Source organism: Puma concolor, chromosome B1, assembly GCF_028749965.1.
Source record: "Puma concolor isolate L17-30 chromosome B1, mPumCon1.1.hap2, whole genome shotgun sequence".
In the NCBI taxonomy this organism is placed as follows: Eukaryota; Metazoa; Chordata; class Mammalia; order Carnivora; family Felidae; genus Puma; species Puma concolor.
Genome location: NC_141670.1, coordinates 9112530 through 9125888, shown reverse-complemented (window position 1 = coordinate 9125888; position 13359 = coordinate 9112530). Strand labels below are relative to the sequence as shown.

Genomic DNA, 13359 nt, shown 5'->3' with positions numbered 1-13359 from the left:
CAGGGGCAAAATAGACAAGTAGCTTTCCTTCCAGCAAAAGAAGACAACTAGGTTTTGATGGAAGAGAGTTGGAGTTTTTTTCTTATTTGTTTAAAGTAGGTTTTTTCATAACACCCTAAATCTAGATGTAAAGTTAGTAAGAAACAAGACTAGAAGGAATTTATACATATACGTATTTGGAATCAGTCTTTCATGGTTTAGCATGTGATTTGGACAAGCTGAAAAACAATGTTTGCAGATTGAGGACAACATCCAATTCATCAGGAAGATCTTGGGCTGTACCTTTAAAATATATTCAGAATCCAAACACCGATCAACAGCTTCCCTTCTATGGCCTTGGTAATCTACTGCAAAGACCTCCTGATGGGTCCACTTCCAGTCTGTTTTTAGCATGGCAGCCAACATGATCACTTCAAACGGAAGCCCTGTCATGCCATTCCTTCAGTGAAAACCCTGAAATGCCTCATGGAAGCCATATGATCTGCACCCCTGCACACCCACCCCCCACCCTGTATGTCTCTACCTCCCTCATCTACCACTCTTGCAATTAATGACTTAATTCACTCACTCTCCTCCAGTGACAATAACCTCTTCATTCTTCCTCAACTGTGCCAAATAGGCTCCCATCAAAGAGTTTGTCATATTGTTTTTCTACCCAGAAAAATCGTCTTTCCTCCCACATATTTATAAGGCTAATTTCCTCCTTCAAGTATTGGATTAAAGTCACCTCCTTGATAATACTATCCGGATCCACTCTCCTCACCTACATCCAAATCTTTCTTAACTTGTTCTAATTTTCCATTTTCCAAAGAACTTATATTTTTTCTATTATGCTACATAACTGCCTATTTATTATGTTCAGTATTTATCAGCAATTCTGTCTATCACTCACTACAATATAGGTTCTACAAGGGGATAGACTTTTGTTTCCTACCACATTAAAGCATTTAAAACAATGTCAGATAGGTAATAAGCACTCAGTAACTTGTTGCCTAATAAATTTAAGGAAACAACAGAAGACGATCCAGATAAGACCAGAAAGGACAGCATCTTAATCCCAACAAAAAATTCCAAATTATTGCAAAAAAAGAAGGGTTTTTTTTTTGCATTCATTCTTTTAACCCGTATGTATTGGGTCTAACTATGAGTCAGACAGAGTTGTAGGTGCTGGGGATATAATGGGGAGCAAACAGTAACATGCCCCCTAATTGCTTGAACTTGTGTACTAGAGGGAGAAACAAAAATTAAAGAAACACAAAATCTCATTTGTTGTAATAAAATCAGTGTCTTACAGGGAGATCTGACCTAGGGAGAAATGCCAGGGAGGCTTTCATAAGGAAGTAACAATTGAGCTTAAATCTGAAGGATAAGAATGATTTAATAGAGAGGAGGAAAAATCATTTTTGTGAAAATTGTGTAGCATGTTCACTCTGTGGTGAAAGAAAACACAACACTTACAAGGCACTGAATTCATGCCAGTTGTGGCCAGAACTTAAAAGACAACGTGAGAGTAGAGAGCTAAATAGTCCCTAGTCATGTAACTTGACAGGTCTGCTCATGAACCTTGTAAATCAAGTTGAAGATTTTTATCTTTGGCTGAGAGAAATGGGAAACTGTTCAAGGGTGTGTCTGTGTGTGCATGCAAGTATGTATGAGAGGAGACAGGGGCTAGTTGTTGATAAGATCAAGTTTTGTTTTGAAAATGGTATTGTGACAATGGGATACATGTAAGAATGAAGTCGAACCCCATCCTCACACCTTATACAAAAATTAATACAAAATGGATCGCAGATTTAAGTGTAACACTTAGAGGTACCTGGGTGTCTCAGTTGGTTAGGCGTCTGACTTTGGCCCAGGTCATGATCTCGTGGTTTGTGAGTTTGAGCCCCACATCGGGCACTGTGCTGACAGCTCTGGAGCCTGGAACCTGCTTCAGATTCTGTGTCTCCATCTCTCTCTGGGCCCTGCCTCCACTGGTGTCTCTGTCTCTCGCTCTCTCTAAAAAATATAAATAAACACGTAAAAAATTTTCAATGTAACGCTTAGAAGATGATATATGAGTAAAATGTTGGGGCACCTGGGTGGCTCAGTCAGTGAGGCAACCAACTCCTGATTTCGGCTAAGGTCATGATCTCACGGCTTCATGAGATCGAGTCCCACATCGGGTTCTGCACAGTCACTGTGCACAGAACCTGCTTGGGATTCTCTATCTCTCCCTCTGTCTCTGCCCCTCCCCAGCTAGATTCTCTCTCTGTCTGTCTCAAAATAAATAAAAAAACTTAAAAAAAAAAGAGTAAAACGTTATGACCTTGATTTAGGCAAAGGCTTTTTTAAACATGATATCAAAAGCACAAGCAACAAAAGGAAAATTTGATAAGTTGGACATGGTCATCAACATTTAAAACTGTGGAGATTCAAGGACTACCCTCAAAAATGTGAACAAAAACCCTACATTCTGGGAAAAAACATAAGAGATCTATGTAGAATACACAAAATTTATAACTCAACAAAAAGACAACTGGATTTAAAAATTGGCAAATGATTTGAATAGAAACTACTCCAAAGATGATACGCAGGTGGCTTAGAAGCAAAAGCATGCTCCACATCTTTAGTCACTAGAGGGATGCAAATCAAAGCCACAAAGAGATGCCAATTCATATCCACTAGAGTAGCTTTGATCAGAAGGCTCATAACAAACGTTGGTACGGATGTGAAGAAATCAGAATGCTCACAGGTTGTTGGTGGGAATATAAAATGGTGCGTGCTTTGGAAAATCTTCCACCAGTTCTTCATATAATTAAATAGAGACTGTATCATCCAGAAATGTCCCTCTAATGTATACACCAAAGGGATTTGAAAACATACATCCTCACAATAAGTTGGTCACAAAAATACTGCTGTCCTTAGCAGTATTATTCATAATAGCCAGAAATGGGAAAAGATGTCTATCACCTGATTAACAAATAAACAAGTATAATATAATCATACAATGGAGCACGATTTGTCCATACATGATATGCTACATGCATGAGCATATCATGGATGAGTTTTTTAAACATCATGCTAAGCGAAAGAAGCTACTTACAAAAGGTCACCTATTTTACGATCTTACTCATGATGTGCCTAGAAGAGGCACTTATAGAGCCAGAAAGTAGTTTTGTGGTTCCCAGAGTCCAGGAGGGGTTGGGGGGAAATCCAGAGCGACAACTAATGGATACAGAACTTCTCTTTCTAAATGTCTTCTCTTTCTAAATTGATTAGTGTCTGGTACCTCTCTGTGCATATACTAAATTAACACTGAGGGGTGCTTGGGTGGCTCAGTCAGTTAAGTGTCCAATTTCAGCTTGGTCATGATCTCACAGTTTGTGGGTTCAAGCCCCACATCGGGCTCTGTGCTGACAGCTCAGAGCCTGGAGCCTGCCTCAGATCCTGTGTCTCCCTCTCTCTCTGCCCCTCTCTGTTCACACCATGTCTCTCTGTGTCTCTCAAAAATGAAAAAATGTTACAAGTATTTTTAAATAACAAAAAAATAAAATAAAGTCGCATGAGTCATACGTTTTAAGTGAGTGAATTGTATGGTAGGTGAGCTATAGCCCATAAAGCTGTCATATTGTTTAAAAGCTACTTGTTGATGGTCCAGACGGTGTCCAGACTGCCCGGTTGTGAGTCCCTCCAGCGCATCTGGTTGAACGTGGGCTCTTCGCTTAAACCAGCTGTGATTGTGGTACCTACCTCGGAGGCCTGTGGTTGGGTCTGCAGGAGAGAGCACTTCTCAAATGCTCTACTCCAGTGTTAGCCCTAACCCCGTTATCAGTCACTGGCCTCCGCACTTCGGCACCCTCAGCGATGCATGCCTATACTAGCCAGCCCCACCTGAGCTCACTAAAATACCATTTTGCAAATATCACAAATCGTTTTAAAATACTACTTTGTTTCTCACATGCAACTATATAAATACATTCTCCACCCACGTATAGACAAAAACCCACAGCAAGAGAGAAACTTAAAATCACTATGTACGCTGCTCAAAATAGGAACGTCTATGAAGAAAAACCAAAAACATTACTGGAAAATAAAAAGTAAGTCTTAGCTAAATGGAGAGATTTACCGCGTGTCTGGATGAGGAGACCAAACACTGTAATTTTTTTTTAATAGTATATGTTTCCAATACAATTACAAGTCACTTCCTTATTTAGCTATAAACTTCACCCGGAAAAATAAAGAAGCGATAATAGCTAAGAACATTTGGGAAGAGTAATAAGAAGGGACATGCCTTTCTGGATATTGAAATATTGTAAGCTATAAAATAATTAAAACAGGGCTGTACAAAACAACCCGGCCTAATAATTCAGTACAATAATAATCTGGTGCAATACCAGTTTTAACAGGCAAATTAATAGACTACAGTAAAGTGCCATAAAATAGACCTTAACTGTTTATAAACATTGATTTCATGCTGAAGAAACTATCACAAATCAATGGAGAAAGGACGGACTACTCAGTTAATAGTGTTAACTCTTTAAACTAAAATCTGTTTCACATTAACAAAACAGTGAATATTTAAATAAATTATTTAAAAAATAAAATTTAAAGAAGTATTTAGCTCACTGCTGAACTGGAAGCAATTTGCTAATGACCAAAACAACCAAAGCAATTACAAAAGGTGTGAACACACAGTAACCAAAGCTTCTTAATGCCAAAAAAGAACATTACATAAAATTTAAACTTGATGTAAAAATAGGAAAGTATGCCAAGGTTAATGTTGTTTGTATACACACACACACACACACACACACACACACACACACACACAATTTTAAAATATGTGAAAAATAGAAAAATGTAATAATAAATAGGTGATTGGGCAGAAAAGCAAATAAGAAAATATAATTGTTTAATGAACAAAAATCTTCAGTTTCTGTAGTTACTGCAGTGACTGAAGAAAAACATACTTTAACATGTAAAATATATTTTTTAAAACATTATCCAGGGCTCATGAGGAGGAACAGGGAATATAAATTAGTTTGAACATCTGGAAAGCAGTCAGCAGTTTGTATCAAGAGACTTTAAAATGTGTATAACATTCAACTTAATTATTCTAATTCTGATATCTTTTCTAAGTACATCATTACATACGTAGACACAAAAATATGTTAAAATATCCTCATTACAGTCTTCTTACTGTAATAACAATCTTGTTATGAATTATATATATAACTTATATATGATATATAAGTTATATATAAATTATAAATTATACACACATATATATACATATATATATAACAGTCAGATTTTCAATACTTAGTAAATGGTTCATTTAATTAGGGCAAATCTATAAAAAAAATTCTTTCAGTACCAACGATGGGTTTCTGAAGAATTTTCATGTCACGAGAAAATTTTCACAATATATTAACTCGTGAGAAAAACACTATGTGAACTAAGAATTCGATCGCAGCTTGGGCATAGGAAATATATTGAACAGAAATATACAAAATGCAAACATGCTAATGATGTCTACCTTTGATGAGTATAAAGTGATTTTTAGTTTTTCTTAATCTGTTCTCTCTTTTCTACAATTAGCAGCTATTCCTGCCCGAACACCGCAGCGGAAAGTAGCTTTTCTGAATATCTATTGTGCTCTTGCTTCAACAATTTTTTCCTTATTTTCTGCTACTTTGCGATTATTAAAATGTGACTGTGAGATGCAGAATTACTTTGAATTTTATTTAAAGGACAAAGCAATTATTTTGGCACTAGCAAAACTACGGTGAAATTGATTTTTATGTTGCCGACTCCGTTATCAACATGGATGAGTTTACGATTCATAAATAGTAATTTTAGAGTCTATTAGTACATCCACATCATGATATTTTCCTCCAACTCTGTCAAGCAATAAATGCTCAAAGAAATAAGTTTAAAAATTATGATTTACCCTTTCTTTAATTTCACACCTTTAATTGGTACTGATTAGGGGGGATATGTTCAAAAAGCTTATGAACAAACTTGAATTCGAAGTGAAATTTGTGAGCTTGAAGTACACATATTTAAATTACGGACACATACAGGAATACCTTGTTTTACCGTGCTTCCCTTCATCGTACTTCCCAGACAGCGCATTTGTTACAAACTGAAGGCGGTTGGCAACCCCGCTTTGAGCCAGTTTTCAGAGCCATTTTTCCAATAGCATTTGCTCATTACGTGTATCTGTGTCACATTTTGGTAATTCTCACAATATTTCAAACTTTTTATTATTATTATATGTGTTACGGTGATCTGTGATTAGGGATTATGACCCACTGAAAGCTCAGATAATAGCATTTTTTAGCAATAAAGTATTTTTTTTAATTACGGCATGTACTTTATTTTTTCAGATAAAATGCTATTGCACACTTAGTAGACTATAGAGTAAACATAACTCTTATATGCACAGGGAAACCAAAAAATGCACTTGACTCATTTTATAAGTGATATTCACTTTATCGTGGCGGTCTGGAACCAAACACGCAATTCCTCAAGGGAGGCCTTGAAATCTGTCTGGACAAAACCACTTTGTAAACAGCAATGAGGTAGAATGTAATACTAATTAATTTGCATTTGCTTAAATTCAAATGCAAATTAAGGACAGAGGATTTCTTCAGATCCCTGTTTCCATCTTAACTAACAATCATCACAATGATGTGACATGGGCATTTCGCTCACATGTGATATTACTTTCAAATAAACAAATACTGCAAGAATAAATTATACAGAACACTTTTTGGTTAAACCATGTAAGTAAGATAAGTGACAGATAATCATTACCTTTCCTGTTCCTTTACCCCTCCCAACCACATTCCCCCCAACCAAAGCCAAATATTTTGGGCAAATTTAAACACTAAAATGAGGGTAATATTTAGTTGAAACCCCCTCCTTCTCCTAACCCTAAACCCTTTTTTTTATTATTCAGTAGAATAGCCATAATAGCCAAAGGGATTGAAACAGTATCAACAGCTTAATCTAATCTAAATTTAAGTCCCTTGACTCGCTTATCGGCCTGCATTCCTTAAATATTTTGTTAGAACTTGCTTTAATGAGAATAAATGTCCAAGCATGATTTTTAAAAAGACATTTACACATTACGGTGAAATCTTGTGAAAGATTGGTTCAGCAGATCTTTACAGTCTTTCATTATCATCTAAGCTATTTCAGAAATTGGCTATTGCCCCCCCCTTTTTTTTTGGTAATTTACAGTGCATATTGTTACAAGTTAGATTGTTTTGCCCATCTCGTTTTTATTCCAAGTCTATTTCCCCTGAGCAGTCAAAACTACTGTAGTGTAACATTTATTACCATCTACTTTTTATTACTCCTCAATCCCATAGCTATGCATCACTTCTTCGAATTTTTCTCATTAAAATTAATACATGTATATGTTTCAATCCTATAAATATGTTTCATGTCATATCCTATTGGACTGGCGAAAACGATATTAATAAATCGATTCATGTTTGCAGGGTTTCCATCCCTCTCCTTTTTCTCTCTCTCTTCCTCTTACTTAACTCAGCATCCTTAAAGTATAGAAATGATCGGATTTTCATTAAGTCTGCTAACTCCGTCTTTCCACGTTACAATGAGCAGCTATCACTTAGAAAATGTCAATAACCTTAGAAGTCAAACCATGCTGATTCGGTTCCGTTGAAGCATGGGAAAAACTATTCCTCTGGATTTATTAGCTTGGTCATATTGAGAACATTCAAAAACAATTAAGCTTTTGAATATGGACAAGAGCCATGAGGGGTGTGCAAAGTGCACTACGTTGAAAACTGAAACTGTGGCTTCTCTTCATGGCTCTATCCCTGACCGACTTTGTGAGCCTTGAAGACAGGCCTATTTTCAGGTCTTTCCGGGATCTGGGATTCATCTGTAAAGACAATATTTGATGACGACTTCAAAAATTTTATTCGATTATTGTTGGGGAAATGTAATCAGAAACAAAATCTTTCAACCCACAAAAACAGCAGATAACATAAATTTATATCTATCTATAATATCTAGATATTATATATATATACATATATATGTATATATATATATATATATATATATATAATATATATGGGTTTCCTCCGCTATCTGTTCCTATGAAAATGTTCATAAGCCAAAATGGCAAAAAGCAAAGAAATAATTACCATTAATCTATATGGAAAAATATTTGAGTGTTCCCAGACTCAAGAAGAAAAAAAAACACCTTTCTTAGGTTTTTACCTTAGATCACCTCTTGCTAATGGACACACAAAACAAATTGAGACAGAGCAGAGATGCTCACAGAGATTTCAAAGCTCTGGTGGCCTGATGCTGAGGTGCTGAGTGTATGGCCCCAGGTACAGAGCTTGGTGGCACTCTCACTGCCCCACATGCACACTGTTTCTCTAACAGTTCATGCCAAAACCAATACCGCACACCATTTTTGTGTTCTTTTTTCATAAAAGGAAAAATCCTCTTTGATTTATTTTGGTTGGCAAAACAGGTAATAATGCAGGTCTGTCAGAAAAACAAAGTGGCATAACATAAACTTTCAAAAGCAGGGACACCTGTATATTATGTATACTGGGGGGAAGGCAGGAGGGAGGGAGAAAGGAGGGAGAGAGAGAGACAGAGAGTTAGTATAGGAATTGGCTCCCATGATTATGGAGGTCAGGAAATCCCAAGATCTGCCATCTATAGGCTGGACAATGAGGCAAGCCTGTGTTATAATTCAGGCCAAGTCCATAGGTCCAATAACCGGAAACAATGATTCCAAGGGCAGAAGAAGACAGATGTCCAAACTTAAGAAAGAGAGCAAATTCCTCTGCCTTTTTGTTCTACTCAGTCTCTCGGTGGACTGGACGCTGCCCACCTGCATACGTGATGGAGATCTTTACTCAGTCTACTTATTCAAATGGTAATCTCTTCCAGAAATATGCTCACAGACATACCTAGAAATTATATTTTACCAGATATCCGGTGTTCCTTAGCCCAGCCAAGATGACATATAAAATTAATCATCACTAGCACAATAAAAATAAAATGTTTTTGCCATGGTCTACAATGTCCTAAAAAAAAGTGTAAATGTGTCTAAGAAAGAAACTTGTGGAAGAATAACAGACTGAAAATACACAAACACACCGATAAGAATCTGTCAGTGATGGACATATCACAAAAGGTCCAGTGTGGTGACAAGACAATCAGGAAGTAGGTGAAAGGGAGGAAGTATAAGGGAGCCACTCTAATCCTTGAAAGCTCAGTGATAATTTTAAGACTCCTTGGGCTTTCAATGAATCATGGTCATCACTGAAGTTGCTGGGAGTACTGACCTATGTTCAATTACACCTGTCCTCCTTCTAAAATCTTAGATTCAATAAAGAAAAAAATCTCAGTCTGTTATTCACTTTTCATTGATGAAATAATACATGTATTTGGAAGGACAATGTGGTCATGTAGAGAATTACTGTGTCATTTAGACAGAAAATGTTACCGAACCCCTAAGGAAGCATACAGCCACTCCTTTCTAGGATTTGTTTGCATTACTCTGAGTCCTTCTTTTCAAAGAAAAAGATGGGCTTATTACAGTCAATAAAGTACAGAACTATGTACTCCGTAAATGCATAGTTGATTTCTTATAAAGTTTTTGAAGTACAGGTGTTGTTTTCTGTATTTTCTGTGTGTAATTTTGCACGAGGGAATTCTGGTGCTTGGGTCTATACTGTCCCTTTAGCATCATTTCTGCTCCTGTTAAGAACTGCATGGAACCTGAAGAAAAGAGAAGGTATTCACAGCATACTGCCTAACATATTTATGGAAATGCATTGAGCTTTGATTGAGATAAATTTGACTTAAACCACATCACGATGACCACAACATCAACACACATTTACCCCACCATGCCTGCAAAAAAGGAAAAAAAAAAAAAGTAGTCAAAGAAAATGCTTTATTACATGTTTTACTTACTTTAAGGTGCTGACTCTTGGATAATTCTGCTGCCTCAGAACTAGGTTAACTACTTAAAGTTGTGTAAATGTTACTGATTATTTCTGTTGCTTTTTCATACAATTAACATAAACTTGATCTATGTTGGTAATTTTACAAAACACACACAAAGGATCTTAGGCAGCAGTAAAAATGCTGATCTGCAATTTGCTCCCAGGAAGGCAGAAGATCATTCTCACATACCCTGAGGGTGAGTAAGTTTAGGATATTTTAATAAATTCACACATTAAATTATATAAAAGAGAACCATTAGAAATTAATGCTCAATTTTAAACAGGTTTGGATGTACCATACTAGATCATAAGTGATATGCAAATGTTTCTTTTCAGAAAAAAAACACTAGCATAATTTATAGAACTATTTTCAAACTATAGGCACCTGCAGAACTACTCACAAAACTACCCTTTAATTACAGTTGACACGCAAACAAAGAACAAGGGATTTCTAGGGGCCTTCATCCAAAGGGTGGTTCTCAAAAAACCATTTGCATATAAGATCACCTGGGGGTTGCCAGAAACTAGTGATCACTGTGACTGACTCCCAGAAATTCTTCTTTAATTAACCTGAGACAGGTCTCTGATCTGGAGAATGACTGGATTATGCTTGGCATGTAAGCCTGGAATATTCCGACCTTGGCATTACATATATCCTTCCCACATCCCCATATACAAAATACACTAAGGACAGAGAATAACCAAGGAAACCAGCTTTTTTTTTTTTTCGATGTTTCATAAAAATACTGTCCACCAGAACCATTAGAGCTTCAATTTAAAACTAGCATTGGAACTTTATGCTAAGTCAACACTCTGAGGGGTACTGAAAAGAGAAGGAATGGACCTGGGACCACATACTCCAGAAAGTTGATGTCCACTTGGCCTCACCTTAGAGGCATTTTCCCATGGATGAGCTATGGTGAAACCATTTCAGCTATGGTGAAAATCTCTGAAACCTCCAATAAGAGGGACTTCTTGGTCCAGGAGACTTTTTGCCTCTCTCCAAGGTGTTTTATGCCTATAGCTGAATGACACAAATTCCAAGTCCAATTTTATTGGTTCACCAACTGGCTCCTGTACACAGAGGGCAAGGAGATGTGGAAGACAGAGGCAGACAACTCCAGGTTTGTGGACAGCAGATTTAATAAGCAAGAGGACTTTCTTCTGAGGCTTGTCCTGGCCAAAAGATGAGTAGATCTCTGCACCTACCACCAAATCTTAAAAGTCTGAATAGAGACCCTAATGGGGCTCAGTCATGGCTACTGCCCAGATGGTCTCAACAACACATTGCTCTATCAGGTTGCATCCTTGAAGTGGATCCCAGCTCAGGAATGGTGAGTGGACCACATGTTCCAAGAAATGGGGAGGGATGAGACACCTCCAATTGCCCAGGCCCGGCTCAGAGGCCAACCAACGGTCACATCCTCTTGATGACCTCCTCCAACAAGTTTCCCTAATTTGAGATGGACATTTAGAAATAGACACAAGAATGAAGCCACTCAACTCTTGAGGTGAAGAGAAAAAGGTCTGGTTTTAGATGCCCTAGAGCAGAACTACTAACAGAGTAAGGTACTATTCATTTGTACTAACCCTAAAATTGTATGCCCCACTATCCAAATTCTAGTTCCTGTCAACATTCAAAACTTGGAAACAGATTAATGTTAGGTATACAGAAACAAACCCATATCAAGGCTGGAGAATAACTGAGTATTTCCATCTCCCATCCCCCATTATGTGGGCACAGATACCTTCCTTTAATACTCAAACATGGAGACTTCTGCTTCAGGCCATTTTAGATTTCCTAATACTGAAATTTCCTTCCTGCTGTTAATAAATAGATAATTTGACAAAGTATATAAGGAAACTGTTCTCAGAGAGTGGATAATCAGCAGCACAAGACTGCCAATTCTAAAGGAAAGAAAACAAACATGACTTCTACCAAACCTCAGCTTTCTGCCTAGAGGCGAATCAGTCTCTTTTAGTTGAAAAGAAAGAGATCAGAGTTTGAGGAGACTGAGACAGCCGGACCAGCATACTGAAGAAGCAAAATCTGCACAGAAAAGAGCTCCAAAAATCTGCTTCCTATTCCCTTAAGTTTATTGATGGAAACTAAGAGGCACAGGCAGAGTGAAACTCCATGAGGCCAGGTGAAGGATACTAGAAAGCTATGAACTAAACAATTCTCAGAGCTCAAACAGCAAAAGGGGGCATTTTAGTTCTAACCATTCAGAATAGAAAATCCTCACTGAACACATGATGTATTCAGTAAGGACCACAGACGACTAGCACCTTAATAATAGGTTTAACATGCTCTACATGAAGATTACACTCTATCCAACTATGGTAGGTAGAGCTCCAAGGTCCCTTCCAGGACTCTTGCCCTCTGTCATACAGGCTTTGTTTGGTCTCCTCCCCTCGAATGTGCACGGAACACTATCCATTTAACAAAGAAGTTACACTTATTTATAATTTTAAGACTCTCAGCAAAATAGGAATGAAAATAAACTCCCACCAAAGATAAAAAATCAATAAACTAGACAACAAACAGGTAACAATGAAAATAAATTCTCTGAAAAAAATCAATAAAATTGATAAAACACTAACTAGATTGATCAGGGCAGGGGGGAGAGAGGATGCACATTATCAATGTCACAAATGAAACAGGTAACATCATTGCAGATGCTAGACAAATAAGGGAATATGAATAGGCAACAAGCCAGTAAACTTGATAAATTAGCTGACTTAGACAGATTTTTAAAACATACAAAGACTGACTCAAGAAAAAGTAGAAAATATGAAGACCCTTATATCTATTAAAGAAATTTGATGCTCAATTTTAAAAACCTTCTCATGAGACAATAATTCAAACTTAAATCTTCTCGGCCCATATACTCCCCTGGCAAAAAAAAAAGAAAGAAAGAAAGAAAGAAAGAAAGAATAAACCTCCAGTAACCATTCATGATTATAACTCCCAAAAAGTTATGCATGGCGGAGAATTTTCTTACCTTGAAAAACAGTATGAACAAAAAACCTAGAGCCCGCATCACACTAAAAGTGGAAAGACAATAATTTCCCATTAAGATAAGAAATAAAACAAAATACCCACTCTCATCTCTTCTACTCAATGTTGTTACAACGCAAGAAGGGAAAAAAAGAAAATAACATTCAGACAGAGTAGGAATGATTTCATGATCCTATAGAGAGAAAATCTAAAGGAATATACAAGAAAGTTACCAGTATTAACAAGCAAATTTAGCAAGATGCAGAATATATAGTCAATAAAAAAACAATTATATCTTTATAGAAAAGCAGGGAAATAAAACCGGAAAATTGAATTTAAAAACGGATTCATCTTATA

The 13359-nt window shown here is 36.8% G+C and overlaps 1 long non-coding RNA gene across 2 annotated transcripts in view; it reads right to left on the bottom strand.

The window, feature by feature from the left end:
• Nucleotides 1–1594: 1594 nt before the first annotated feature.
• The window catches only part of LOC147581457 (uncharacterized), a 38642-nt gene continuing 26877 nt past the window's right edge, over nucleotides 1595–13359 (bottom strand). For both annotated transcript variants that reach the window (XR_015249670.1, XR_015249671.1), the window contains exon 3: nucleotides 1595–1998. This is a non-coding gene — a long non-coding RNA (uncharacterized LOC147581457). The remainder of the gene's footprint in view (nucleotides 1999–13359) is intronic.